The sequence below is a fragment of the Dipteris shenzhenensis genome, chromosome 6 (genome assembly GCF_047967505.1).
Source record: "Dipteris shenzhenensis isolate YYH24624 ecotype China chromosome 6, Dip_SZ_1.0, whole genome shotgun sequence".
In the NCBI taxonomy this organism is placed as follows: domain Eukaryota; kingdom Viridiplantae; phylum Streptophyta; class Polypodiopsida; order Gleicheniales; family Dipteridaceae; genus Dipteris; species Dipteris shenzhenensis.
In genome coordinates, this window is record NC_141601.1 from 5,074,294 (window position 1) to 5,101,685 (window position 27,392).

At 47.9% G+C, this 27,392-nt stretch overlaps 1 protein-coding gene across 2 annotated transcripts in view; it reads left to right on the forward strand.

Annotated features, from left to right (window-relative positions):
- Positions 1 to 656: 656 nt before the first annotated feature.
- The window catches only part of LOC147900677 (calcineurin B-like protein 3), a 132,791-nt gene continuing 106,055 nt past the window's right edge, over positions 657 to 27,392 (forward strand). Inside the window, exons 1-2 of one of the 2 annotated variants that reach the window (XM_087376255.1) lie at positions 657 to 903; positions 2,630 to 2,689. The gene's annotated coding sequence lies outside the window, so the exon portion shown is untranslated. The remainder of the gene's footprint in view (positions 904 to 2,629; positions 2,690 to 27,392) is intronic. The other variant, XM_087376254.1, reaches the window with a different exon arrangement.

Genomic DNA, 27,392 nt, shown 5'->3' on the forward strand with positions numbered 1-27,392 from the left:
TTTCAAGCTTTGCTAGCCTAGCATTGCAATGCCCAGGTGCTTTGATTGGTCCAGAGACTTGGATGGCCTTTCTGTTGGCTGAGAGAACTTGCAAAATCCTTGACACGCCATCATTACGGTAGTCTTCAACCTCACAAGCCTTCAGGGGGACGTGCCTATAGCAAAGCCAGTGTAGCATCCAAATGCTACAGTTTCAGCATTCTCAACACCGCGGGGAGCTCCTCTTACCATGCTCTAATTGAATTTTTTCAAACAGGGCCCCCCTCTATTCATCGTGGGAAGCCCCAATAGGGTGACTCGTGCATTGATGCGTCATGACGTATGTACTATGGAAAAGGAAGGCCCTTATCGGACACGAGAAATACGGGCAAGTATTCATTTACGAGGCACAGTCCCTAGGGCTGACATGCCGGCAACTTCTTAACAACAACTCCATATAAATGTGATGTACAATACCTCCAAGTTTCCTCCCAAGATAGCCTCACTCGCCAAAAACTAGCGAGCACCGCCAAAATAGCGGCTCCAGCGAAGCCCAGCTAATAAGACAATGCATGAAGGCCGCTACATTTGGCGACGCAATGTCGTCGCTAACACACGTTGTGGAGCTGTCTCTCTCAACTCATTTATTGCCTCTTCCCACACCTTTCGTCTCTCTCTCTCTCTCGCGCGCGCGCGCGCTCAGTTTGCTGCTCTTTCCTATTTTGTTTCTTTCCTGTTGCCGCCGTTGAACCTTGCACCTCCCTCCTCGTTTTGACCTAATAGTCCACTCCCCTTCCTCTCATAGTCTTTTCAATCTCATTGCTCATCGATCGCATTCCTCGGCCCATTGGATCTCTTTCCTCAGCGGCTTTTCTCGTTTCTCCTCGATCTGAGGCATGTCATGGACGCTGAGAGGGGATAACGGTGACGCTTCCCCCCCCCCCCCCCCCCCGCATTCAGCTTGATTTTCGCTTGCGCAATCGATCCTTTAAAATGCTCGAATGTCACGTTGATTGTTGCAGTTTAATTCTGTGCGAAAGCAGATTCATCACATAAGACTGTACAAATGATGAAATTTCCAGTTTTGATAACTTAAAAAACGAATCAATCATGAATCGAACAGGTCAATAACGATTATCAATTTTTCGACCAACACAATCTTCCTCCTTTTTCCGTGTACTTGCCCAGCAAGCTCTCACAATTCTACGGGAACTATTTGTCCAGAACGAGTTACCGTTTTGATCTGTTGCGTAATCAGTCTCTGGTATTTGATGAGTGGTGATCAATAACGATTCCAAGACATTTTTTGGCGCCAACCTTAAGCGGTTCCCTCTCAGCGCTTAAATTGATCAATAACGAAGACTTTTCATATGAATGGGATCTAAAATCTTCTGGAAGAGCCCTCGCTTTGCATGCTATGTTCACTGGGGGCGTCAGCTTCTTGTTCATCTGCTTGAGCCTTGCTGGCTCTGTGTCTGTCTTTGGACGTGCAGACCTTCTTCGCCCTTCAAGTGTCAGGGATTGTTGCTTGCTTGCACGCATACAAATTAGCCTCTTTTTAGAGAGGAGTTCGAAGGGTACAAACAAGGATGATTCAATAATAGGTTCATCTAGTGCATGTACTCAAACTTCCGTCTTTTCTTATATTTTGATGCATTACTAAGTTTTAAGAAGCATAAAAAGGGTTTCTTATAGTTTTGTCTTTCTCAAAGCTTGTTCAGGACTTTTTCCGCAGGTATGGGTATTGGAAGCATGGTCAAAACTGGGCATGTGATCCTCCCTCCAACCCTAGTACATTGCCTTGTCCACCTCATTGGGGGCTCACAGATAGGGCATTGCCTATGTCTAACATCACCTCTCAATTACGCCATATTGTAGGGTCTACACCCACCCATCTTGTGAGGTGCTCCATCAACTCTAAGAAGACCCTTCATGAAAGCATCGGAGGCTTTCTCTGCAGTTGGGGAGTAGACAACCTGAACTTGCTCGTCTTGAACATTAGCTCCCTATTGAAATGATACTAAAGCCTACATGAGCTTCAGTTGAGCATGAAGCAACAGGTTGGTTCCGGGCTATCACAGTGCAATCACAAAGGATCACTGCCCCATCCTCCTAAAGAATGTCCATATACTCTGAATCCATGTGACGAAAATGACGTATCATTTTAAAATGTATTGAGTCTTGACTTGAATTGACTTTGAATGACTTCAAATGTTATATGACTCGTGACGTTAAAATTGTTTATGGTATCATATATCATATTAGCCAAGACGTAGACAGTGAACATTGAAATTCTAGGTACAGTAACTACTCACTTACAGAGTTATCCATGCCGTTTGCGGCTTGCCTACCTTCGTGTATATCAATCTTAGGTTGTCGTTGGTGACCACCACTCCTATAATTCAAGGGAAAGTTCCTAGGATGTGAGGATGCCTCTGATGCAATATCCTCTTTGTCAATGTCGTCAGCCTCAGTCTAAACTTTTGCTTTTGAGGTGTCCTAATGACTCTGAGCCATAATCTCCTCACTCATAGTATGTTCTCGTGCTCTTGAGAACTTGTAAATTTCCAATATAAGGTTTGAACTGGCCTCAACTGCAACACTTCACATGCTAATACGTGGCTGTGGATTTGGCATGCCACATGGGCAGAAATTGGGCGAGCAGGGCCAGCATCTAATACAGGCTCTCAAAGGGCAGTTCTTCTGACAGGTCTGCATCTTCCATGGACACCATATTTCTCTCATTTATATTATTACTTTGTGCCCATATTACAGATCATGCATGTGCGTTTTTTGTGCGAGCTCTTGCATGAAAGCGTGATTTCTAGAGAGTATGTAATGAAAACTTGAAATTAAATACTCAGGGAACATATAGAGGTAGGGTTACATGGAAGCGTGATTTCTATAGAGTATGTAATCAAAAGTCGAATTTAAATATTAGGGAACGTATAGAGGTAGCGTTTTGGGATAAACTGAACAAATACAAAAGTGACACCGCATGGGTCTGAATAAGGACCACCCTCTACTAGGAATCAACTCCTGGCATATTTCTTTCTTCAGTGATACTTGGCTTAAAATATGATAGTACATTCAGCATTCGGATAGAACCCAGTCTAGAAAACCTATAAACATATAGTGGCTGATGAGTTATAATACTCTGTGATCTCTCCTTAAAATAGGAGTCCAATAACGTACATAATGAAGGTCCTTTGCCAAAAGCATCACACTTTGGCACCACACAAGTTCAGGGGGTACAAGATCTCCATAAAACGTCTCTGATGCCAAGAATTCAGCATGAAGTGATAAACCTCAAGGAATTGGAGTCATCTAGCCTCGTTAAGTGTAGCTTTGCTTACTAAGGTATTTTTTCTTATTTACTCATAATTTTTTAAAAGATACTTACAAACTCTTATCTTTCCTTTATTCTTTCACTTGCTTTATAAAATAATTAATTTGAAAGACCGGATATATTATAATCTTATGAAGGTATAGCAATCAGCCTTTTTTAAGCTCTCCAAACACAAGTATAAAACAAAATAATCAACTTTAAATGCTAGAAACAGTCAACCATTTACCAAACGCGTTCTGCATGAAGAAAATTCCAGAAAAGTAATTTTCAGATGGCATCTTCCCAGGACCCAGATCGCAATTGATTCTAGAGATCTCCAAGTGATGAATCTTCACTCCATATGTGCAAGACAGCTTGGGCTTTGTCAGTGGTTTGAATGGATATAGACTAATCACCATATTTACCGCGTGGTGGTGTCTAGGAGCTAGTCCGAATCTTGAACAAGGAAGATGAAGCAAAATCATTGCAAAGAGAGGGTCTTTTGGTCTCTGGAAATCAACTCATAGATGGTGTAAGGGACAGCATGCAGACCATGATGATTTTGGCCTCTAGATACATGTGGGTTCAACATACAGGCAAGATTTGAGCCGAATAGCCTCTAGATGAAATCACTATTGAAGAAGAAGGGGCCTAGTGCGAGTGCAAATGCTTGGAACAGAGGAGGGTGTTGGGAGTTTAGGGGTTATCTCCCAACCCATGAGCCGCCAAGGCTGCCAGGAGGGCAGACCTGAGGGATAAGGCAGAGCTGCCACATGGGCAGCATGCAGACTCTCATGTGGACACCACTTGACGTGTGGCAGGCCGACGGGCCTGCTGCCCACCTGTTTCTGCAGACTGACGACTTGCAGTTGTTGGCTGCCCTTGTAAGGCCTGCTGTTGTCTGAACCTCAGGCTCTGTGAAGTGGTGAGAGCCTAAAGTTAGAGCCTCAAAAATAGGGGACCCAAAGACCCTGTGACAGACTGGCCGACCTATGCCTTACATTTAGGCTGCAGCTCCGGCAGCACGAAGGTCCAGGAATCCAGTGAGGAGCCTGCAGGTCTTCATCAGGAAGAGGAGCAGCAAGGAGGTCAGGGAAGGGAACACGACAGTGCCTTACCATTGGCTGTCCCTTGGAGCAGCAAGGAGGCTTGTAGGAAGGGCATACTCAGCCTATTAAAGCTCTATATGAGTACAGAGGCTGACAGGTTTGGAGCTGCTAGGAGGAGGTGAACAGTTTTGTGGTGCCAGGGGTCCACATCTAAGCAGCACCACATCTGCTAGATGGTGGCACACTAAGAACAATTTTTATGAGGTTTTGTCCATTCATTGGAGCAATCTATTTTACTGTTTTTACTCTACTGTTCATGGTTCAATAACTGTGTCTGTGTCTATCGCTATGTACATTCTTTTGTGTGCACAAAAGCAGCAGGAGTGAGATTTGAATTAAGCACTGTGTTTTTTGGGCTACAGCAAGCAACCTCCGTGTCACATGCACCCCTGCACTAGGGTGCATTGTGACACACTAAGTTCATCATCAAGTGCATTATGTACAGCTTTAGTACCTAATCCGTGTCACATGCAGCCTTGCACTAGGGTGAATTGTGACACACTAAGTTCGTCATCAAGTGCATTACATGATGCTGTATATAATGCACTTGATGACTCTAGTGCATGTGCATGTGACACTTCGTCTCTGTGTTTTCTAACATACTGATGTAAGTCCCCCTCATATCAGACCTATTAGAAGGCTCAAGGGCCAACTGGGGATCTTGGATCTTCAAAGCGTAGTATCTGATGCAAGAACGTCACTATATCTAGTTACTAGCAAAAGAAGGTCATTGTTTGGAAGGCTTCCCACATCCAAAGTAGTGTTCCCATTAGCACCTACAAAACACTGATATTGCACGTGAGACCAACAACTCATACATCGACAAATGTGCTGATACTTATCAACCACACTGTGAAAATCCTGTCAGCCCTGTCGTGCTGCCACAGGTCAGCCCTTATAGGCGCCTGTTATGGGCCCTAGATGAGGGCTGTGGACCAGGGGTGCAGGTCGGCCACCTTGGCTGGTTGCAGCCCCCCATAGGCTGAGGGTGAGCCTCCCCTTTATAGGGCTGTGGTCGGCCCTACAGCAGGGGGTCGGCCCACCTTTGCTGGTCAGCCCTACAGCAGGGGGTCGGCCCCTTCTACATCAGCCGACTAGGGAGGGGGGGCTGTCGATATAGGGCCCCCGTTCTCCTTGTTTTGCATCTCACCTTGGAGCCTTGTGGAGCAGTCTTGTGAGCTCCCTGGCAGTCCATTTCAGTAGAGGTTTTCCCCAGCAGGCTGTGGGGTTTTGGGCCTGAGATCACTTGCAGTTTCTCTCATCTCTCTCTCCTTTTTTGTTGTGTGTGTGTGTGTGAGGTTGGCTCTCTCTCTCACTCTTCCGTTCATTCCACTGCACTTCTCACACATGGTATCAAAGCCATGGTTGGCTTGAGACCTGAGGAGTGGAGGGACTGTTGAGCCAGCACACAAAGAAGAGGTTTAGGGTGCTGTTTGGAGGTGTTTTTGAGGAGGAGCATGTGCAAGGAATGGACAGTTCGGGTGTCCAACAAAGGGTGACTTTGAATGGTGTTCTCAGATTAGAGAGGAGGTGTTCCCAAGGGACGCGTAATGAGGAGTGAAGGTACATTGGGTTGTCAACCCTTCATCCTCTTCTCCAGCCCTCTCCTTTCTTCAACCCTTTGTTCTTGTCAATCCCATTCACCTTCTTTTTCAGTTCAGGTTTCTCTTCACTCTGACATTGGCAACTCTGTCTGAGATGGCAGAGAATAAGACCTAAATCCCAGTGTTGCCCACGTTCCCTGTTGACTGACAGTTGGATAGGCTCAACTACGGAGTCTGGCGGGTGATGATGGAGTCTGTGTTACAATCATATGATCTGATCATCTTGATAGGTGTTGCCAGACTAGATCCCCTTGCGAAAGACCTTGGCTTCCTGGGACAGAAGGTTGTCGAGACCTTGTCTCAGCTTTGGGACCTCGTCAATGCAAGGGTAAGATCATTTATTTTTCTTAACTGTACTCCAAGGTGATTAATCATGTGAAGCACATGATAGTGGCCAAGAGTATATGGGAGCATTTGGCGTCCATGTATAATCGTACCTCTCCCATGAAGAGGGTTTTGTTGGAAGTCTAGATGCGGTCGTTGGATCCCAAGAAGTCTTTATCGATGTGGGACCACATCAACAAGTTACAAGAACTTCAGGAGGAGATCTCCCAAGCAGGGAAGTAGATATCATTCGAGGACATGGCCATAACTCTATTGTCCCAGTTATCCTCTCAGTATGGGGCCTTCTATTTGTCCTTGATCACAAGTGGAAGGATGAATGAGTTGACCTGAGAGGAAATGGTCTTGATGAAGGTTTTTTCAAGAGGAGCGCTTTGTAGAAAGTACCTATGAGAGTCAGCCTGAGACTTTAGCTAAGCAGAAAGGCAGAAAGCATTTGACAGCTGAGGAACGAGAAGCACTCAAGGCATCCCGTACATGTAACCGTTGTGGCCAGAAAGGTCATTATTGGTGGTAGTGTCCCCAAATGAATGGTGAGGGGCCCATTAACCCGCTGGCTAATAGTGTTACTGTTGCGACGACATATACTCCAGCCTTCTAGTAGCACGAGGTAGGCGTTGCCAGCAAGCTTTCCAGATCGAGATGGAGGATTGCTTGCTTGTTTGTGGCATCGTGACGTGCCAATCAGGTGCAAGGGGAAGGGAGTCATTGATTGAGGCAGGGTCTCATGGGGACGTGAGAAGTGATGTAAAGTATCTTTGTAACTCAACTCACGCTTAACTCGAGGTTAACCATGGTTAAGTGTACTAATGGTTTGGTCGTGAGGGATTGGCTAGAGGAAGTGCACACTTCCTAGAAGTTACTAGGGACAAAGTCTAGGTGCACCACTAGGTCCTAGGGGCAAGGCATAGGTACTAGATAGGGGTCTAAAAGTTGGGCCCAAGGACAACCAAAGTTGTCCTTGGTCAGGTGGGTTAAAGCTTTAATGAAGGGCCAAGTGTCATGCATGTAGGAGCATGCCCTTCTCCCACCTACCACCTCTCTCCTTGCATCCTCCGGGAGCATTTTAGGCCTAGCAGAAGCTCCCACAGATTTCAACGTCAGGCTCAGCTTTTCTCCTGCACTTTTTGCTGTTGTGTGCACTTTTTATGGTTTGGCTGGCTCCTCCCCCTTTTTCGCTGTTGCACACAGTCCGAGGCTGTAGGCTCGAGCCCCGAGACAGCTGTACAGCGGTCGTGCAGGTTGTATGGACAGTTCGTACAGCTGTACGGACTGCGAGCGCTCTCTTCCAAGCAGCTGTACGGGGCATTTCAGGGCGTGGAGTTTGAGGGCACTCTTCTGACACGGGTTTCTTGGCACAGATCTCGGAGTAGAGACTTCGGGCCAGATTTGGCAGCTTTTTGTCCTACAGCTCTTTTTCTGCCCTCCTTCTGCCTTCTATCTGCTTTTACTCTCATCTCCCTGAAGCTGGAAGTCACTTGCACCCTGCTGGGAGCCTCACAGGGGATAGGCGCGAGGAATAGAGCTCGCCCCTTTGCCATGGACAGCGGGTATTTGGATTTGGACTTCCATTTGTTTGCATTTCTTGCTTTGAAGCATTTTGCAGTGCATGTGTGGTGTTTTGCAGTCCTTTATAGTTTCTCTCAGGTTCTAGCAAGCACCCAGAGGCAAGGGTGTTCTTGGGAAAAGGCTTAAAGACAGTGCGGATGCATGTGATAGCCTTGAGGCTGCTTTGAGTACAATTTGCTAGAGGATTGGATGCCTGAATGCCTTTCAGTTGGGTCAGTTCAGAAGTGGATGCCTAAGACTGCCTTGCTACTGGTATTCTAGTGGTGCACGTGGATTAGATGCCCAGAAGATAGATAGAGGATTTGCAGAGAAGAGCAGCGCAGGGGTGAACCCTTGGTGTAAAGCATTTCCATTCAGAAGTATTAAATAAATACCAAAAGGGGTGCCAAGGCATTTGGGGCCAGTGGGTGCATTGTGTATTGTTTTCATTGAGCAGGGGCATTCTAGCCTCTCCATTGTTGTTATTGAAGTTTGTTTTTGAGTATTGTAAAGTGGTTGAAGTGACTGAAGCTTGCATTGTGGCTATTTATGAGGTTTATGTCTGAGTAGACGAAGATTACTGCCCTTTAGATTGATGAAGGCCGGCTACAGTGGTTCCATTGCCAGAAACGTCATCATCTTTCTATAGAGGTGAGCTCTAGTAGTGTTGGGTGAAGGACACCCTCATTGCAATTGTTGCTACAGCCATCAATCTCAGCAAGCATGTCATACCGTGAGAGGTTGTTGACCATCTCTTAGGAGGAAGGGCAAGAGGCAGACATCATTAGAGAGTTTTGAGGAGGAGCATAGCATCAACCGGGGTGATGAGGAGCAGGACAGTGGGGCACAGTGTGTTTCTTCTGAGCATGCCATTGAGGACTCATAGGCTGAGGTAGATGAGGCAGAGGAGCTTGATCCCAATGCCATTTTTCAGCTGCGAATGCAAACTGTAGCGGGAGCCCTGTCATAGTTGCAACATGCTTTCATGGAGATTATGCAAGCTCCTCCTACTATTGTTGCTCCCCCTGGAAGCAAAAAGACAGCCCAGAAGAAATAGAAGCAGCATAAGAAGCTTCATAGGCATGTATCCTTCAGTGGACAGCCATTAGAGATGCCCACAATCACCCCTGTAGCGGGTAATGCCAATAACTTTCATTCAGTGAATCAAGGACAGCAAGTCCTCCCTCAGCCCGGGATGCATCCAGGATACTTCGGAGGGGGATCAGTTTTTCATGCAATGGTGGGACCGCCCACGGAAGGGTCTGGAATGCGAGACAGCTTTATGGGCAACATGCAGCCCAGAATGCAGAATTTCCAGCAGCAAATGATGGGTGGAATGCCCCTTGCAAATGCCAATATGACGTACTCAAGCATAGGTATGCAACTTGGGATGTAGAGAAGAATGCCTGGGATGATTGGCAATACTTGTAATATGCCACAGATGCAGGGAGTGGTACCCGGAATGTTTAACCCCACCATGGGTACGGGTGGAATTGCTCAAAATGCGGGAGCAATAAAGCCCCCCGTTTATGATAATCTCACCCCTAAAGGCAAGTTGAAGATTACAAGGAGGGAGGGGCAGCCATAAAATTTGAAACCTTCAATGGGATGCATGACAGATTGAAGACTTTGACATTTGTGCAGCAGTTTGATGCCGTGTACTCAGGTGGACATTTTACGGAGTCTTCCAAAGTTCGGAAGGCAGCCACCTTTTTGAAGGGCAATGCGCTCCAATGGTGGACCAACTTATTTTTGCAGGGTAGAGCACCGACCACATGGGTTGAATTCAAACAGGTGTTTTCTGCCACATGGTTAACTACCACGTTTGAGGTAGATATCATGACTGCTTGGTATAAGTAAGATGCATCGAGTTGCAGAAATTTGGAAGACTACAATAAGAAGTTTTGGGAAGTCTGCTAGTGAATTCTTACAAACATGTACCGCTGTCCGAGCAGATTGAAGGATATTGCTGCGGGCTGCCCAAGGAGATTCGGGACTACTGCAGTTGATTGAGAATGCTATTATCGTTTATGCACTCATGCAGGGAAAAGATTCTGGGTTCAGAGGGGTAGCCAACAGTAGACATTGAAGGCAAAGGGCAGCAAGACGGAATCTCCTAAGAAGTTCAGAAAGTTCTCGCAACCTATGAAGGAAAAATTTGTTGCAGGACAGAGACGAGTACTATCTCGTACCCGTATGTCAAATGAGGAAAAACCGATTCTTTATGGTGCCAACAAGTGTTATATTTGCAAGGAGGAGGGCCAGAGGGCTTTTGAGTGCCCGCACAAGAAGAGAAAGTTCCCTCCTACTGAGCAGGGTGAGCACAAGGAGGAGAAGAGGACTGATCGTAAGAATAAGAAGCCCAAGCACACTGCTGGTCTTTTGTCAGACCTGATCAGGGCTGTTCAGAATACAGACGCTACAGAGAGTTGCCTGGCATGGGGCAAGATAAGAGATCAAACAGCTCTGATGTTTTTTGATCTGGGAGCCAAGGCCAACTTTATTTCTCCAGAGCTGGCTGGAAAGTTGGGAATATGGGCAGAAGAGATGGGCCTTTGTGTGATGCGGATATGGCTTGTCCGGGGCTCAACCAATCAGTTACTCCAGTGATAGGATAGCTGAGGATGCATATTCAGAGCTACGTGGACCTGGTAGCAGCCCACCTAATAGACCTGCTTACAGGGTTAGTGCAGCCAGCAAGAGGAAATTATGAACCAGGTCAAGGACCTGTTGGAGAAGGGGCTGATTCAGGGTCCCTACTGCTCACTCATGCTTTTGGTCCAGAAGAAGGATGGATCCTGGAAGATATGCATTGACTACCCAGCCCTCAATAAAATTACAATTAAGAACATATCCCTATACCCAGAATTGATGATATTTTGGATAGGTTACAGGGGTCTGGAATGTTCAGCTACATTGATCTGAAGAGTGGTTATCATCAGATCAGAATTCAGCCAGAGGACATGCACAAAACATAATTTTGTACCACATTTGGTTTGTATGAGTTTCTTGTCATGCCATTTGGGTAAGGAATACATATGTTGTGCCACTAGGGAAGTAACGGATGCACTTGCCACCTTCAATAGAATGATGGACATGATTTTTAGAGAACACCAAGCCTTTGTTGGCACCTTCTTTGATGACACCATTGTGTTCTCTCAGGACGAGGTTGAACTTAAGAAGCACGTGGCAATTGTTTTTGAGGAACTTCAGAAGCATAAATTGCTTGTCAATGTCAAGAAAAGTGATTTTTTCATGCTTGAGATCCACTTTCTTGGGCATTTTGTTTCAAAGGATGGAGTCAGGATGGACCCAGTCAAGGTAGAGGCCATCAGAAATTGGCCGTACCTAAAGAACATCCACGAAGTACGCAGCTTTCTGGGCTTGTGCTCCCACTACAGGAGGTTCATCTGGTATTTTGCAGAGATTGCGTCTCCTTTACATGCCTTACAGAAGAAAGAGGTTACCTTTAGATGGGGTTCCAAAGAAATTGCAGCTTTTGATAATCTGAAAGAGAAGCTCTGCTCTAATCCTGTTATCATACTCTTTGATCTGTTGGAATGGTCACCTCCCCATCTGTAAGCCCCCAAATGAGGAGAGCGTGGGGGAGGGAGACTCAGGCTGACATCGTAGGCAAGCAGCACACGGGCTGGTTGCTGCCTGCAGCAGAGAAACAAGGGGCCTTGGGCCTCACTTGGAGGCGCCTGCAGTTGCATAGACTGGCTGCACAGGGCACCCTTAAATAGGGGCCTGTGGCAGGCCAAGTCGGCCCAACCAGGGCCACCGACCATCTAATCGGCCACCAGACAGGGTACCGACACTGCTGGTCGGTCAACCCAAAGGGCTTGGGCAGTGCCTATAAAAGGCCCACTCCTTTAGTCATTCCAGCATCGAGTGCAAGACTGAAAGCCTCCTTCCAAGGCTGTGCTGTGCACTCAAAGCTGGTTCAGTTTGTGAGAGAGAGTTCCATCAGTTTTCCCCAGCTCTTCGCTGAGTTTTGTATTGCTCCCTTGGAGCCAGTTTCTGCCCACCTTCCGGTGGATGAATATACTCTTTCTCTCTCCGGTTAAGTTATCTCTGAGTGAGTGTTTATTGCCTCTGTGATCATCTATTTGAGTTGAGTGTGTGGAAGAATTGGAGAGATCTTGGGTGGAGGTCTGAGTGATTCATTCCCTCCTATTCTCTAGCATGGTATTAGAGCCCAAGTAGGAGGCTCACAGGTGTGGGAGCCTGAAGGCAGGGACCTTGCTGAAGGACGACCCTGATTCAGAAGCTCTAGGGAATCGACTTCCACGACTGGAGGATTGTGCCCTTGCGAGAAGGAGGGTGACTCAGGTTTAGTCAGGTGCGTTTAACGTTCGTAGTCCAGGTGATCTGGAGATGTACTTTTGTTGCAGACCTTGCCAAAGGAAGGACGGGTTGAAATAGACCCTCAGAGCATGGTGCCTAGAAGACTCCATGTTGTTCACTCATTATGAGGGGGACAGCTGGAAGATCGTAGAGGCTGGGTTGCTCGAGTTCGAAGGCGGGGGAACGTGACTGAAGGAGGTGGTGCCAGGAGGTGCTACCAGAGATGGACCTGTGTACCAGGATGGTGTACGGAAGCGGAACCGGACCTGGTGGAGCAGGAGCCACTGGATGAAAAGCCAGGAAAAGATTTCGACACCGAAAAGTTCCAGAGGACTACGACCAGGGAGTTACCGGAGCATCTTCATCGACGTGTTGGCATTGGGCCTGGATGTGTCGGTGAGAGGGGGTGTTGGGATGGTCACCTCCCCATCTGTAAGCCCCCAAATGAGGAGAGCGTGGGGGAGGGAGACCTAGGGCAGAAGATGCCCAGAGAAGAGAGAGGGAGGGGGACTGCCACATGAGCAGCACCTCACACAAAGCAAGAAGGGTACCTGGCAAGTCGTGGAGCTCCTGATGTACAGGGCAGACACGTGGACATCAGGGACCTGCAGCAGCCTGATTGTGCAGGGATTTCCAGCAAGGACAAACGGCGCAGCAGTACGGAAGGATACGGTATGCATACGTGGCTGTATGGGGCTGGTGAAGGCCTGGCAAGAGGCAAGGATGCTGCAGCAGGAAGGAGGAAGGCGCCTGCATGAAGAAAGATATGGGGCAGATGGCAGAGGCTATGGGCAGGAGTACAGCCTGCAATAGGGTCTCCAGCAGCAGCAAAGGGAAGCCTAGCAGCAGCCCAAAAGGGCCTGGCTAGGGCCCTTATAAAGGGCTGGGACCTTGCCTTGATTGGAGGGCCAAAAGCCCTAGAAGTGTGGGCCAAAGGGCCCTAGTTTTGTGAGCCCTTATAGGGCTGTTTTGGGGCAGACTGGTCCGCCCAAACAGACCAGCCAGTCGGCCCATTTAGGGCTGGCTGGTCGGTTTTCTCAGCAGGCCTTAGGGCCTATAAAAGGAGAGGCTTGTGGCCTCATTTGATATCCAACATCCAGCAGAAAGTGGAGCAGCCTGAAGGCATTCCCTTTGGCCTCATCTTGGAGGTAAAGGAGAGTTGAAGGAGTGCTGCAGACTGAGTTCCCTAAGGGCTGGGACCTTGGCTGTCCTCTAGGGCAGCAAGGTGTTGTGATCATCATACCTTCTGGAGCAGCCATTCACAAGCAGGTTGGAGCAGTGGAACAGGGACCTGTGTGCTGCAGACAAAGCTTGGCAGGGGCTGCCCACCTAGGCTGATTCACAGGCGGTAAGGTGGAGAAGAACACACTCGACGGAAAGTCTACAGAAGCTCGAGGTGGAGCACGTGGGCTCGAGTCTAGAGATAGCCAGCAGATAGGAGAAGGACCTTGTGGTAAGGTCAGAGGACCACACCATTGGTGGGACTCTGGATCTATCTCTTTTGTATTGTGTCCATAGTTTTGGACGGAAATATATATTTTGATGGTTTTTCTATCTGGCTGGTTCATTGTCTATTGATGAGTCTGCACACCTATTGAATGCACATAAGTAAAGAAGTTTGTGATTCCACACCCCACACACACACTCTGTGAGCTCCTGGGCATTACTATAAGTCTTCCGCTGCGTGTACCCTCTGTTGGAAATTGCAGCTTCTGATAATCTGAAAGAGAAGCTCTGCTCTAATCTTTTATCATACTCCCTGATCTTCACAAGCCTTTCGTTGTCCAAGCAGATGCATGTGGGAACAACGTAGGCGGGGTACTTATGCAGGATGGTAGAGTGGTGGCATACGCGAGTGCTCCAGGATGCTGAAATGAAATTTGGCATCTATGAGAGAGATGTTGGCTGTCATACATGCTCTTTCGCCCTGGAAGCATTATCTTTTGGGTGTTGATGCCAACTCCACTGTCCTTGATCTTCTCAAGTGCTACGTTTCGGATCAGCAATTGAAATGGGAGCAATTTTTGCCACTTGTTGAGTTTGCGTACAACAACATGTTGGAAAGGTCACCTCCCCATCTGTAAGCCCCCATACGAGGAGAGCATGGGGGAGGGAGACCTAGGGCAGAACCCAACAGAAAAAGAGAGAAAGGGGCTGGCACATAGACAGCATCATGGCTGGTATGTGGGAAGCACATCTAGGACTGTTAAGGGCAGGACACAGGGCCAGGAAAGTACAGAGCAGAAGCAAGACAGTTGGGACAGATTGCGGAGGATCTAGGACATGGAGGTGCACTGTTTGCAGAGGCGCAGACATGGCAGGGAGTGCAGGCTCAGATCTGCAGCAAGGAATGTGACTGGCAGTGGGGAGGTGGCAGGCCTTTTATAGGCTGCATATTTGCCTTGAATGGAGGGCCAAAAACCCTGGAAGTTTGGGCCATAAAAGGCTTGAATTGTGAGCCCTTTAAGGGCAGTTTTTCCCAAGCAGACTGGGTTGGTTTTTTGTACAGACTCAGTCGGTTGGCTGGCCAGGCCCTTGAGGGCTATATAAGGGGGCCATTCAGGCCTCATTTGAGCATCATCTGGAGCAGCAATTCCATCAGCAGAAAGAGCAGCAGCAGGGCTTTCTTTGGGCCTACAGTCAGGAGGAGAAAGAAGTGCCTTGTGCTGCAGACTTAGCTTGCAGGAAGCTGCCCACCTAGACTGGTTTCCAGACAGCAAGGTGGAGAAGATCATTCTAGACGGAAAGTCTACTCACGCTTGAGGTGGAGCACGTGGACTCTAGTCTAGAGATAGCCAGCAGATAGGAGGACTTTTGTGGTAAGATCAGAGGACCACACCATTGGTGGGACTTTGGATCTGTCTCTTTGTATTGTGTCCATAGTTGTGGACGGAAATATATTATTTGGTGGTTTCTCTATCTGATTGGTTCATTGTCTATTGATGAGTCTGCACACCTATTGTATGCACATAAGTAAAGAAGTCTGTGATTCCACACCCACACCGCACACTGTGTGAGCTCCTGGGCATTACTATAAGTCTTCCGCTACGTGTACCCTCTGTTGGGTAAATTCTAACATGGTATCAGAGCCCAAGTAGGAGGCTCACAGGTGTGGGAGCCTGAAGGCAGGGACCTTGCTGAAGGACGACCCTGATTCAGAAGCTCTAGGGAATCGACTTCCACGACTGGAGGATTGTGCCCTTGCGAGAAGGAGGGTGACTCAGGTTCAGTCAGGTGCGTTCAGAGTTCTGGGTTACTGCATTTGAGTTTGGTTGATTTTGCTGTGTGGTATATACAGCAGAGATGTCGACAGCCTCTTCAGCCCCTGCTATCCCTTCCTTTTCCTCCAGTTTTCTCTCTTTCACTATTCCTAACTTTGGAGAGTCCGAGAACCTGGACGGGACTAATTACCCGATCTGGAAAGTGAAGATTCGGAGGCATTTAGTGGCTCGGAAGTTGTGGAAGTTGACCACGGGAGAGGAGTCGAAGCCGGCAGACATGGTGGACAGTAAAGGGAAGGTACTCATGGCAGTAGACAGAGAAGAGCTTGAAGCTTGGGAAGAAAGAGATGCCCATGCCCTGGCAATAATAATAGGGACTACGGCGGACTCTGTTCTTCCGCATATCCAGTTGGCCGAGACGTCAGTAGAGGCGGGGGCCACCCTGAAGGATCTGTACGAGATAGATAATACCTCCCGGATCGTGCTTCTTCAGCATCAACTCTACAATCTTGATATGGAAGAAGGCGATACGGTGCATGATCATCTGACGAAGGTCAAGGTGGTGCGGGATCAGTTAGCAGCGATTGGTCAGAAGACAGACTCATGCCATCTGGCCTTGATGGTACTGAGGAGATTGCCTCGGAGTTTGAAGAGCTTTGTTACAGCTGTGACAGCAGGACAGAGGAGCAAACCTCTGACATTTGAGGAGTTGTGTCCCTTACTGCTACAGAAGGAAGCTCGGGAGAAGCTCTACAACGGGGACAAAGACGACAAGGCGATGCTGGTGAAGGATTCCGCAGGTAAGGGAAAGGGCAAGCCTAACAGTGGCAAGTCCAATAAAGATGACTTTGACGACGAGGGGACTTCGAAGAGGAAGCACAAGAAGAAGTGTTTCTATTGTGATACGCCTGGACATTTTGCAAAGGACTGCAAAAAGAAAAAGGCGGATCTGAACAACAAACAGGAGTCTGACCCAGATTCAGAGGGAAAGGCCAAAGCTAATGTGGTAATCGAAGAATTGTTCCTGGTGACATCACCGAGTGTTACCGAGGTCAAGTATGTTGATCCCGAAATCACAGTAAGGATGTCTGACATAGAGAGTTGGGTCGACGAGGAGTCAGATGCCTTTGTGAAGGTGAAGGACAGTATGGAGTGCTTGGAACCTTCCAGGTGTGTAGCTGTTGACACTGACACGAGGGTGGATTCCATGGAAAGCCCTGGGGTCTCATGGTCAGATGGATGCTGGACTTCAGAAGGGGACAGTATAGGATTACACAGGATCTTGGCAGGTGCCTCATTGAGGTACAGGGTTTGCTTTCAGAGCGAACATTCAGGCAGTACAATAGTTTGGTATGTATTTGATATTCTGCATTTGAATCTTTATAGCATGCTGTGGGGAGATTCTGCTCTTCATTTGTCTCAGGTGATAAGAGATTGAAAGGAATTGGCCTTCTTCGAAGGCAGAAGGGGAAGTTTTGGTGCTTCTTCAAATCTCGGACACAGATTGCTAGAAGGTGGTGGACAAAGAGTACTGAAGCCAGAAGAATACCTGCTGGAGAACTCAGCGAGAGTTCGTGGTCCAGGTTATCTGGATAAATTCATTGGTTACAGACCTTGCCAAAGGAAGGACGGGTTGAAACAGACCCTTAGAGCATGGTGCCTGGAAGACTCCAGGTTGTTCACTCATTATGAGGGGGACGACTGGAAGATCGTGACGGCTGGGTTGCTCGAGTTCAGAGGCGGGAATGCGACTGAAGGAGGTGGTACCAGGAGGTGCTACCAGAGATGGACCTGTGTACCAGGATGGTGTGCAGAAGCGGAACCGGACGTGGTGGAGCAGGAGCCACTGGATGCAAAGCCAGGAAAAGATTTCGACACCGAAAGGTTCCAGAGGTCTACGACCAGGGAGTTACTGGAGCATCTTCATTGACGGGTTGGCATTGGGCTGAGATGTGTCGGTGAGAGGGGGTGTTGGAAAGGTCACCTCCCCATCTGTAAGCCCCCATATGAGGAGAGCATGGGGGAGGGAGACCTAGGGCATAACCCAACAGAAAAAGAGAGAAGGGGCTGTCACATAGACAGCATCATGGCTGGTATGTGGGCAGCACATCTAGGACTGTTAAGGGCAGGACACAGGGCCAGGAAAGTACGGAGCAGAAGCAAGACAGTCTGGGACAGATTGCGGAGGATCTAGGACATGGAGGCGCACTGTTTGCAGAGGCGCAGACATGGCAGGGAGTGCAGGCTCAGATCTGCAGCAAGGAATGTGACTGGAAGTGGGGAGGTGGAAGGCCTTTTATAGGCTGCATATTTGCTTTGAATGGAGGGCCAAAAACCCTGGAAGTTTGGGCCATAAAAGGCTTGAATTGTGAGCCCTTTAAGGGCAGTTTTTCCCAAGCAGACTGGGTCGGTTTTTTGTACAGACTCAGTCGGTTTTTGTACAGACTGAGTTGGTTGGCTGGCCAGGCCCTTGAGGGCTATATAAGGGGGCCATTCAGGCCTCATTTGAGCATCATCTGGAGCAGCAATTCCATCAGCAGAAAGAGCAGCAGCAGGGCTTTCTTTGGGCCTACAGTCAGGAGGAGAAGGAAGTGCCTTGTGCTGCAGACTTAGCTTGCAGGAAGCTGCCCACCTAGACTGGTTTCCAGACAGCAAGGTGGAGAAGATCATTCTAGACAGAAAGTCTACTCACGCTCGAGGTGGAGCACGTGGACTCTAGTCTAGAGATAGCCAGCAGATAGGAGGAGGACTTTTGTGGTAAGATCAAAGGACCACACCATTGGTGGGACTCTGGATCTGTCTCTTTTGTATTGTGTCCATAGTTGTGGACGGAAATATATTATTTGGTGGTTTCTCTATCCGATTGGTTCATTGTCTATTGATGAGTGTGCACACCTATTGTATGCACATAAGTAAAGAAGTCTGTGATTCCACACCCACACCGCACACTGTGTGAGCTCCTGGGCATTACTATAAGTCTTCCGCTACGTGTACCCTCTGTTGGGTAAATTCTAACACAACACTATACACTCATCCATAGGGAAAGCACCCTTTGACATTGCGATAGGAGAACGGAAGGTATCTCCCATTCCGCACACGAAAGAGAAGATTTTGGAAGCAATTTTTGCCACTTGTTGAGTTTGCGTACAACAACACTATACACTCATCCACAGGGAAAGCACCCTTTGACATTGCGACAGGAGAACGGAAGGTATCTCCCATTTTGCACACGAAAGAGAAGATTTTGGAAGCGGATAGATTTGCGGAAAGTTTGGATGTTGCATACTAGAAGGTCAAAACAGCCCTTTAGAAAAGCCAGGAGAAGCACAAACGGGCAGGAGATAAGCACCGACGCGAGTTACTTGTGAAAGAGGGTGATTAGGTGTTGCTGCGTTTCTAGAAAGCCCGACTCAGGAAGATGAAAGGCAAGACAAAGTGTAAAAAGCTGAAGATGAGGTACTACGGTCCTTCCACCTTCTATTTGCTTTTACTCTCATCTCCCTGAAGCTGGAAGTCACCTGATAGGCGCGGGGAATAGAGCTGGCCCCTCTGCCACGGACAACGGGTATTTGGATATGGACTTCCATCTGTTTGCATTTCTTGCTTTGAAGCATTTTGAAGTGCATGTGTGGTGTTTTTGTAGTCCTTTCTAGTTTCTCTCAGGTTCTAGCAAGCACCCAGAGGCAAGGGTGTTCCTGGGAAAAGGCTTAAGGACAGTGTGGATGCATGTGATAGCCTTGAGGCTGCTTTGAGCACAGTTTGCTAGTGGATTGGATGCCTGAATGCCTTTCAATTGGGTCAGTTCAGAAGTGGATGCCTAAGATTGCCTTGCTACCGGTATTCTAGTGGTGCACTTGGATTAGATGCCCAGAAGACAGATAGAGGATTTGCAGAGAAGAACAGTGCAAGGGTGAACCCCTGGTGTAAAGCATTTCCATTCAGAAGTACTGAAAGGGGCACCAAGGCATTTGGGGCTAGTGGGTACATTGTGTACTGTTTCACTGAGCAGGGGCATTCTAGCCTCCCCATTGTTGTTATTGAAGTTTGTTTTCGAGTATTGTAAAGTGGTTGAAGTGACTAAAGCTTGCATTGTGGCTATTTAAGAGGTTTATGTTTGATAGACGAAGATTATTGCCCTTTAAATGGTTGAAGGCTGGTTACACAGGCTTTCAGGAAGGACCGCGAGCCACGATGAGTTGTTCTTGCTGAGGCATGTGGCTGTATGTTACCAGTATGTCTTTTGGCTGGACGTTATTACCTGGCAGATCCAAAGGGGGTCTCCTAGTGTTCTGCTGCAGCTTTTGTGTGATGTTGCTGAATGGGTTAGCAGATTGCGAGTGCAGGAATCCAGACACAGTTGATTGATCCTTGTGAGTTGTTGTATGCCCATTGTCATTGGAGCACTGAAGTTCATCCATCTGGCAGCAGTGTATGAGTTTGGACTTGAGAGGAGGCTATCTAGCTCTGTGATATAGGTGCCCATGCAGGCAAGTATAACGTGCATCGGTGGCAATATCAGTTGGATTGTTGTACCGGATGATGTATAGTACCAGTACTAGACCTCCAACACCCCCTCTCAGCTCCTGGATGGAATAGAGACGCCAGGGAACTGGGTGTGCTGCAGGAACAACTGCAGGAATCCATCATGTGATACTCCATCGCTGAAGAACACCACAGGTACTGTTGAAGAGGCCCCCTCTTGGCACAAAACTCCTCAGCACAATCACTGAAAACCTGAAACTGTTGCTCCCAGGCCACAGGTGCTAGGTACTCTCCTTTGGTCTGGTACTGGTACTGGTTGCTGTAGGGCCGACCAGCAAAGGTGGGCCAACCCAGCTCTAGGTCTGCCCACAGAACCCCTGCTCCAGAGCCCTCATCTAGGGCCCATAACAGGCGCCTATGAGGGCTGACCCGTGGCAGCACGACAGGGCTTACATGCCCTCACATATCCACACCCCTCATGGGATCCTCCATGGCCAACGTGGCAATGCATGGACCAGCAAGAGGCACTAGAAAGCCACCAGTCCTACTCTCACGGGGGGCGTGCATACCCACAACAAAGGCCCTCGCTCATCTACCCTAGCCTCACACTAGCTGGGCACACCCCGATTGGGGGCTAAGGTTGGGGAGTACATAAGTCAACCCCCTACCACTCATTGTGCCATCGATTGACTCGAATCTTACCCTACCCAGCTCCTTTCCTACTCTCCTACGTGCCTACTCACTCTCTCCCCCTACTCTCCTACTCACACACACACACACTCTCTCTCTCTCTCTCTCTCCCCCCCCAATATCTTCCCCCTTCTTCCCTCCTATCTCTCTCTCTCCTCCTTCCTCCCCCCTACCCTCTTCCCCTTTCTGCCATCTTTGGCCCTTCACCAAATCTGCCCTTTTCCCTTTGTTGCTTTGGTATAAGAGCTTTGACACTGGCCTTTGCTTCCCCCTCACTTTCATTCCAAATTACAGCAACATAGCCATCGGGTGCTTCAACCCATCAACATCGGACAACAATTAGCAGCGTCCAGCCTTGTTTTCCTACGACTGAGCTGCAACGACGAGTAAAAGTCCCTGAAGAATCCATATTCATAGTTTGCCACAGTGCAGAAGGAGCAGTGAGGCATCTTGATCGTCACACTTCGGCCAGAAGATTGTGAGAGTGGCTGAGGCGATGAGAGGACAAGGAAGAATCAAGGAGAGGGGATGAAGGGAAGCGATGGCTATGCGAAGTGAGGGTCAACCCATCGACTTCGTTGCCTAGCCGTTGCGTAATCGTATGCCCAGCTGCAAGCAAACACCCTCGACGTATTCGATAGTCCAGACACGCCTCGTTGCCATGCTCGTGCGCCGTCGACGCTCGTGTGTTGCCACACTCCTCTCCGCCTAAATCCCACGCCTAACATGATGAACAGCTCGACTTGCTATCCGAACCCAGTCCAAAGTCGCCCATCCCCGTCGCCCCGCCTTGCCAGTCTGCCGCCCGCTAAGGGCATGGAAAACCTTAGTGAAATCATTAATTACTTGTTGGGTTAAGCCGACTGTAGATTAGTTGGGGTTAGGTTAGGTTAGATACGCTTAGTTAGGTTACTTGGTTAACTTAACTGGGATCTTTCTCTCGAGCTTCTCCATCGGCCTTTTCCTAGTTCCACACACTATATCAGGCGTTCATTACAGCAGGGTTTTGCTGTCTATTTTCTCTGAGTCCACTTCATTTTCTTGTTTGCTTTTGTACTCGCTTGTTAGGGCAGCCATGCTTGTCAGATTCGGATTTCCTTGCAAGAAGCATATGAGATTCCACTCTCCCGTGACAGTCACATGGTACCCAAGCATTGCATGATAGTGATGAGGCTGCTCAGCATGAATAATTGCCTTTCATAGTGGGTGCATCCTCTGGCGGCACAAAGTTCCCTACTACTCGGCCTTTCTCTCCTGCATCTCGAGACGCACAGGCAGCGTAGACACAGTTTTTGGATGCCCTTTCTTCTATGCTCTAGGGTGCTTTCCACCAGATTGGACAACAGTTCAGCCAGCAGCTTACCACGGTGATGGTTATGCAAAATACCGCTCTTGTTCAGATGGGACAACAGATTGGTCAGCAGATCACATTTGCCATTGCTATGCAGGATAAGGGTAAGCAGTCGCATCCCAGCATGGGGATTAGTTAGATAGCCATGATGAGTTTTCGGGCCCATGCAGAGGATTTATGGCTGATGCACGTCGTGCCTATGAGCACTTGCTTTCTGGATACTTGCATGTATCACAGCATGGGGATTATATTGATTTGGATGATGCCCCTTCTAGGCCGGTGAGGACTTCTTGATGGATGTCAGGCTACCTTTCGGCTCAACGATTTCTGCTTCTACACAGGCTGAGCCATCTATATTGGGCCGACCTACAGGTATGCATCCGTTCAGTACTGCACTAGTGAGCATGCTTGGATCTAGTTTTGGGTTGCAGGGCAGCTTGGAAAGAGGTCAGTCCTCTTCTCAAGCTTACTACGCCATCTTTTCAGAGGGATGCCTTTGGGAGGCAGACTCACCCAGGAGTACATGCTTCTATGGCTCCGACAGTGAACACTTTTAGCCAGACGCAGCCTGTGCATCAGGCGGTTGGGGTTACTATGCTGCAGAATGCTGGAAATGGGCAGCATTGGACCATGGATGATATGGTTTCAGATGCCTTGGGCTCTTACTAGGCTTTGCCTGAGGATTTGTGTGATGAGATGCCCTTTTCTGAGTATGTGAGTCTTAAGTGTGAGGATGCTTGATATTCTGGTGGATACAGCAAGAACTATGTAGCCAAGGATGTGAAAGATAAGCTCTTAGTCCATAAGCTTAAAGGGAACACTCACACTTCCAATGAGTTGGAGCAGCTAGTTGCCATCTGGCAGGATATCATTTACACTCTACGGTCCACCTTGGAGCGTGGGACTCCAGGCTCCAGGGCGACTATCGAGAGGTGTGCTCGTTTCTGTAAGGCTTGGCATGCAGGAGTTTTCTACATCTTTACCCCGCGAGGGATTCGTTGGCTGTATAGTCCCCCCACTTGGCTGTTAGCCCCAGTTCCAGAGATCCCCTAGGTAGTGAGCTGGGTCTCTTTGGAACAGGCCGGTTTCTTTCTTTCAGCCTTTTTCGGTTTTTTCCATACTCAGCACCTTCGGGCCTGCTGTCTTGTATGAAGTCTTTCAAGCATTAGTAGAAGGTTCCTTTCTTAGGGGAAAAAAAAAGATGCTGTCCTGGCCTGTGATTGGTTGAAATCATTGGGCAAAATCAGCATGGACTTAAAATGCTTTGTCACTCAGCTTTGTCCACATGGGTATATCTATAACATTGCATGGTAATGCATCCCCTAAATTGCAGGTCATTTCAGCAAGGCAGCTAGCCAGGGATCTTAAAAGGGAGTGTGCCATCTATGCGCAGAATGTGTCAGTATTTTAGGAGGTAGCATTCCTCGTGTTGAGAATTGTGATATGCAGAAATTGCTCTCAGAATGTGCAGACGTGCTTGTTGATATGCTTCACAGTTGCCCCCAAGGAGAGATGTTGATCATGCCATAATTCTAGAGCTTGGCAGTAAGCCAATCAATAAGGTCTGTTGTTGGAAATTTTGAGGTTGCATCAGCTTTATGCTAAAGCTAGCAAGTGCACTTTCATGGCAGAAAAAGTTGAGTATCTTGGTTATATTGTGAGTAGGGATGGAATTTGGGTGGATCCAGCCAATGTCAAGTGCATAAGAGGGTGGCCATAGCCATAGAATCCCACCCAACTCAGAGGCTTTTTGGGTCTTGCTTCTTTTTACAGGAGATTTATTGAGCATTTTGCCAAGAGCGCAGCCCCTCTCACTGACTTGTTGAAAAAGGATGCCATCAAGTGGTCAGAAGGTGCACAGCTCAGTGTTGAGGACCTCAAATATGCTTACGTAATGCACCTGTACTTGAATGCCCCGATTTCTCATGGCCCTTGATTGTAGAGACACATGCAAGTGGCAAAGGCCTGGGGGCTGTTCTGAGACAAGACATGGAGTTATAGCTTTGGAGAGCAGAAAATTTGAGGCTAAGGAATTGAACTATCATGTTTATAATTAAGAAATGTTGGCTATCCTACATGCTTTTCAGAAATGGCACCACTACTTGTATGGTGGCAAGATTAGGGTTAAGACAGATCATAGGACACTCAAGTACTTTCTTACGCAGCTCAATTTGTCCATGAAGCAGAAGAGGTGGTTGGCTGTAGTTCAGTCCTACGATTTCGACATTAAGCATAGGAAGGGGAAAGAAAATGTGGTTGCCGAAGCCTTGCCTTGTCTAGAATGTAGTTTATTTGCCGTTTCCACCATCTATCAAGAGTGGATTCATGGAATTCAGGAAGAATATATGCAAAATTCCAAGGCAGCTCCCATATTTTTGGAGTTACATGTAGGCTACATAGAGTATCTTATCAAGTGGCAGGGACTCCTTGAGGATGAGAATTCATTGCAGCCAGAAAGCATTATCCAGGACTATCCCTATCTCCTGTTGAGCTGATTAGTAGTTTCTGTTTGTTGCACCTTTTGGACAGCCAGGATGTTAAATTTTGAGGGCAAAATTCTACGGGAAGGGACTAGTGGGAGGAAAATTGGGTTCTAAGGTTGGGGACTATATAACTCAACCCCCTACCACTCATTATACCATCGATTGACTTGAATCTTATCCTACCCACCTCCTTTCCTGCTCTCCGACGTGCCTATTCACTCTCTCCCCCTACTTTCCTACTCACACACACTCTCTTTCCAATCTCTTCCCCCTTCTGCCCTTCTCTCTCTCTCTCTCTCTCTCTCTCTCTCTCTCTCTCTCTCTCCTCCTTCCTCTCCCTACCCTCTTCCCCTTTCTGCCATCGTTGGCCCTTCATCAAACCTGCCCTTTTTCCCTTCGTTGCTTTGAGTGTCTGCAGAAGTCCCCTAGCACATTCAAATGTGCTTGCATTTTTTGCTTGCAAAGGATTCTACATCATTTGCGTAAATAAGCAATAGTTTCCTGCAATTTGGATACCTTTTCTACTGTGTGTTCTCAACCAATCTTCCAGGTGATCGATGACAAAAGCAAAAATGTTGGTGAGAGGGGGCAGCTTTGTTTGACCCCTATGTTGCTGCTCATGACAACTTTCCCTTTGGAGCATGACCCATCCACAAGTAGTTGTGCTAGCTAGGGGGTAGACAGGAGGAGATGGAGCTTGAGCGGCCACTAGAACTGCCTTCATCCTCCTTCTCCTCGCTTTCCCTTCCTTCAGCTCAACAGGCTTGGCCCTTTCCCCTTTGCCTGAGCCTTTGCTCGTGTAGATTGCGCTCCTTCGCCATTTCAACTGGACTTTCTTGCTGCCTTGGACCCAAGATGTTGCAAATGCTGCCAAATGTGTTGTTATCATGCTATCTTTACTCGAGAGCATTATAGGCTGCCACCAAAGGCTTTCTTTTTGAATGTCCTATCAATGCTGTGGGTAATTTTTTCAAAGGTGCTCACCATTTGTTCACTGCCTCCAAATGTCAGACAGAGATCCAAGGAAGCACTGAGACAAGGTGTGGAATGCTAGTATGTGAAGCCTTTAAAGGAAAGACAGTTGTAGCTGTTATATATTTGGTGCAATGGCTCAAAACTCACGCATTGATAAGATATCTTCACAGTTCTCTTTCTCCAGCTCATTTCTTAGATAATTGGGTCAGAAAAAATTGGGTAAAGAAGGGTTTCTTGATGTCAAATGCTAGATGCTCGAGGAAAGGTTACAAAGAGGCACTCCTTGTGGTCGATCTGGAATCAGCTGCTGTACTTACAGAGATGATCTTCATCGAAGCGCCTAGGTCTACAAAGGCTCCTGTTTGGGTAGAGCTTCCTACCCTTCCCTTAGCCTTCTGTAGCTAGGCTGAAAAGCACTTGGGTAAAGTACTAGAGGTAGAGGAAGCACTCTTCATTGATCCTTAGGTTTGTGTACTCATGGTCCTTGCAGATGTTTGTTGGAGAATTGATTAGACAAGGACTTGAGAAACTCTCAGTTAATGACCAGTCGCAAGCAGATTTCGCATAAAATATAAGGAGAAGATCGATATAGTAGAGACAACAATCACAAAACTTTATTGATGGAAGAAAAACCGACCTCCCGCATCCCTACGAGGCTTGTTGTGGAGGTCTTACAACGGAAAATGACCACAACAGAAGCAAACTACTAGACACGGCTCTAGGATAAGAGACAGAGCCAACTTGACTAAATTACTGCATAAAATGTCCGCATGAAATGGCGACACATAGTCGCTTAGCTAGCTTCTAGTATGCTGTAACGCACACAGCATATAATTGAGTCCAAGACCTCCACACAGGATCTAGATGACAGGCGACTCATGCCTTGTTGCTCCACGATATGTCTCTGACAGATGCGACACACAGCCGCGTGGGATGAACACACAGCCACGTTCAGAGCGCTCGACTTCTACATAAGAAGCTATTACTTTGCTCCACGCACGTTCAGAGTTATATAGATCTAAGGTTGTGAGCTTGCCATGAACCTCTAGCACAACCTTCCAATCACATACAAACCATGCGCTCCGAGCTCACAAGGGCGATTCTCATGAGATGCTAGAGGCTGGATGTCTTTGCTGAGACTGAGAAGTGGAGCAGAGCTGAACAGAAAAGGGGAGAGCAAACCAAACCACACACAAATTGAACTGAAACAAGAGATCTGAGAGAGAGACTGAGAAATTGCAAGGGATCTCAGGCGAAACCCCCTGAACTGTTGGGGAAAGCCTCCTCTGTGAGATGTACAAGAGATACTCTATTGAGATGCAAAACAACAAGTGAGGGGGGCCTATAAATAGGCACTCCTTCCCCTCCAATCGGCTGATGTAAGCAGACTGACCAGCAGCCCTAGTAGGGCTGACTGGCCTGCCTCTAGGGGCTCACCCCCTGCCCTATATGGGCTGCCTATATCTGCCCTATGAAGGGATGATCACACAGCCTTGTAGGCCCCCTGCTTCAAACAGGCCTACTAGGCAGCCGACCAGCAGGTCGGCCCACCTCTGCCCATATACAACCTGCTAGGGGGGGGGGGGCTACAGCACCAAAGGGTGCAAGAATCTGGGCCTTTCCCCAAGTCTTTACTAGGTTTTAATAAGGTCAATATAATTTTCGTTAAAATCTATTAGTGTTGTATCTTCTCATTTGAAGGTTGGGAAACTAGCTTTTGGTAGAGCAACCTCCTATACTTCTCCTCTATTTGCTTGTAGGTTAGGCAAGTATCTTAGGCATTTCAAGAATCTAAACAAAAGAGGTTGGACCAAGGGCTTCAGGCCATACAGGCCCCCCACATTGGCCTGACCAAGGTGCCTCGAGGAGCTGCCACACAGCAGCAAGCAGGCCACAAAGGACCCTAAACCAGTGACGCAGCAGACCTGTA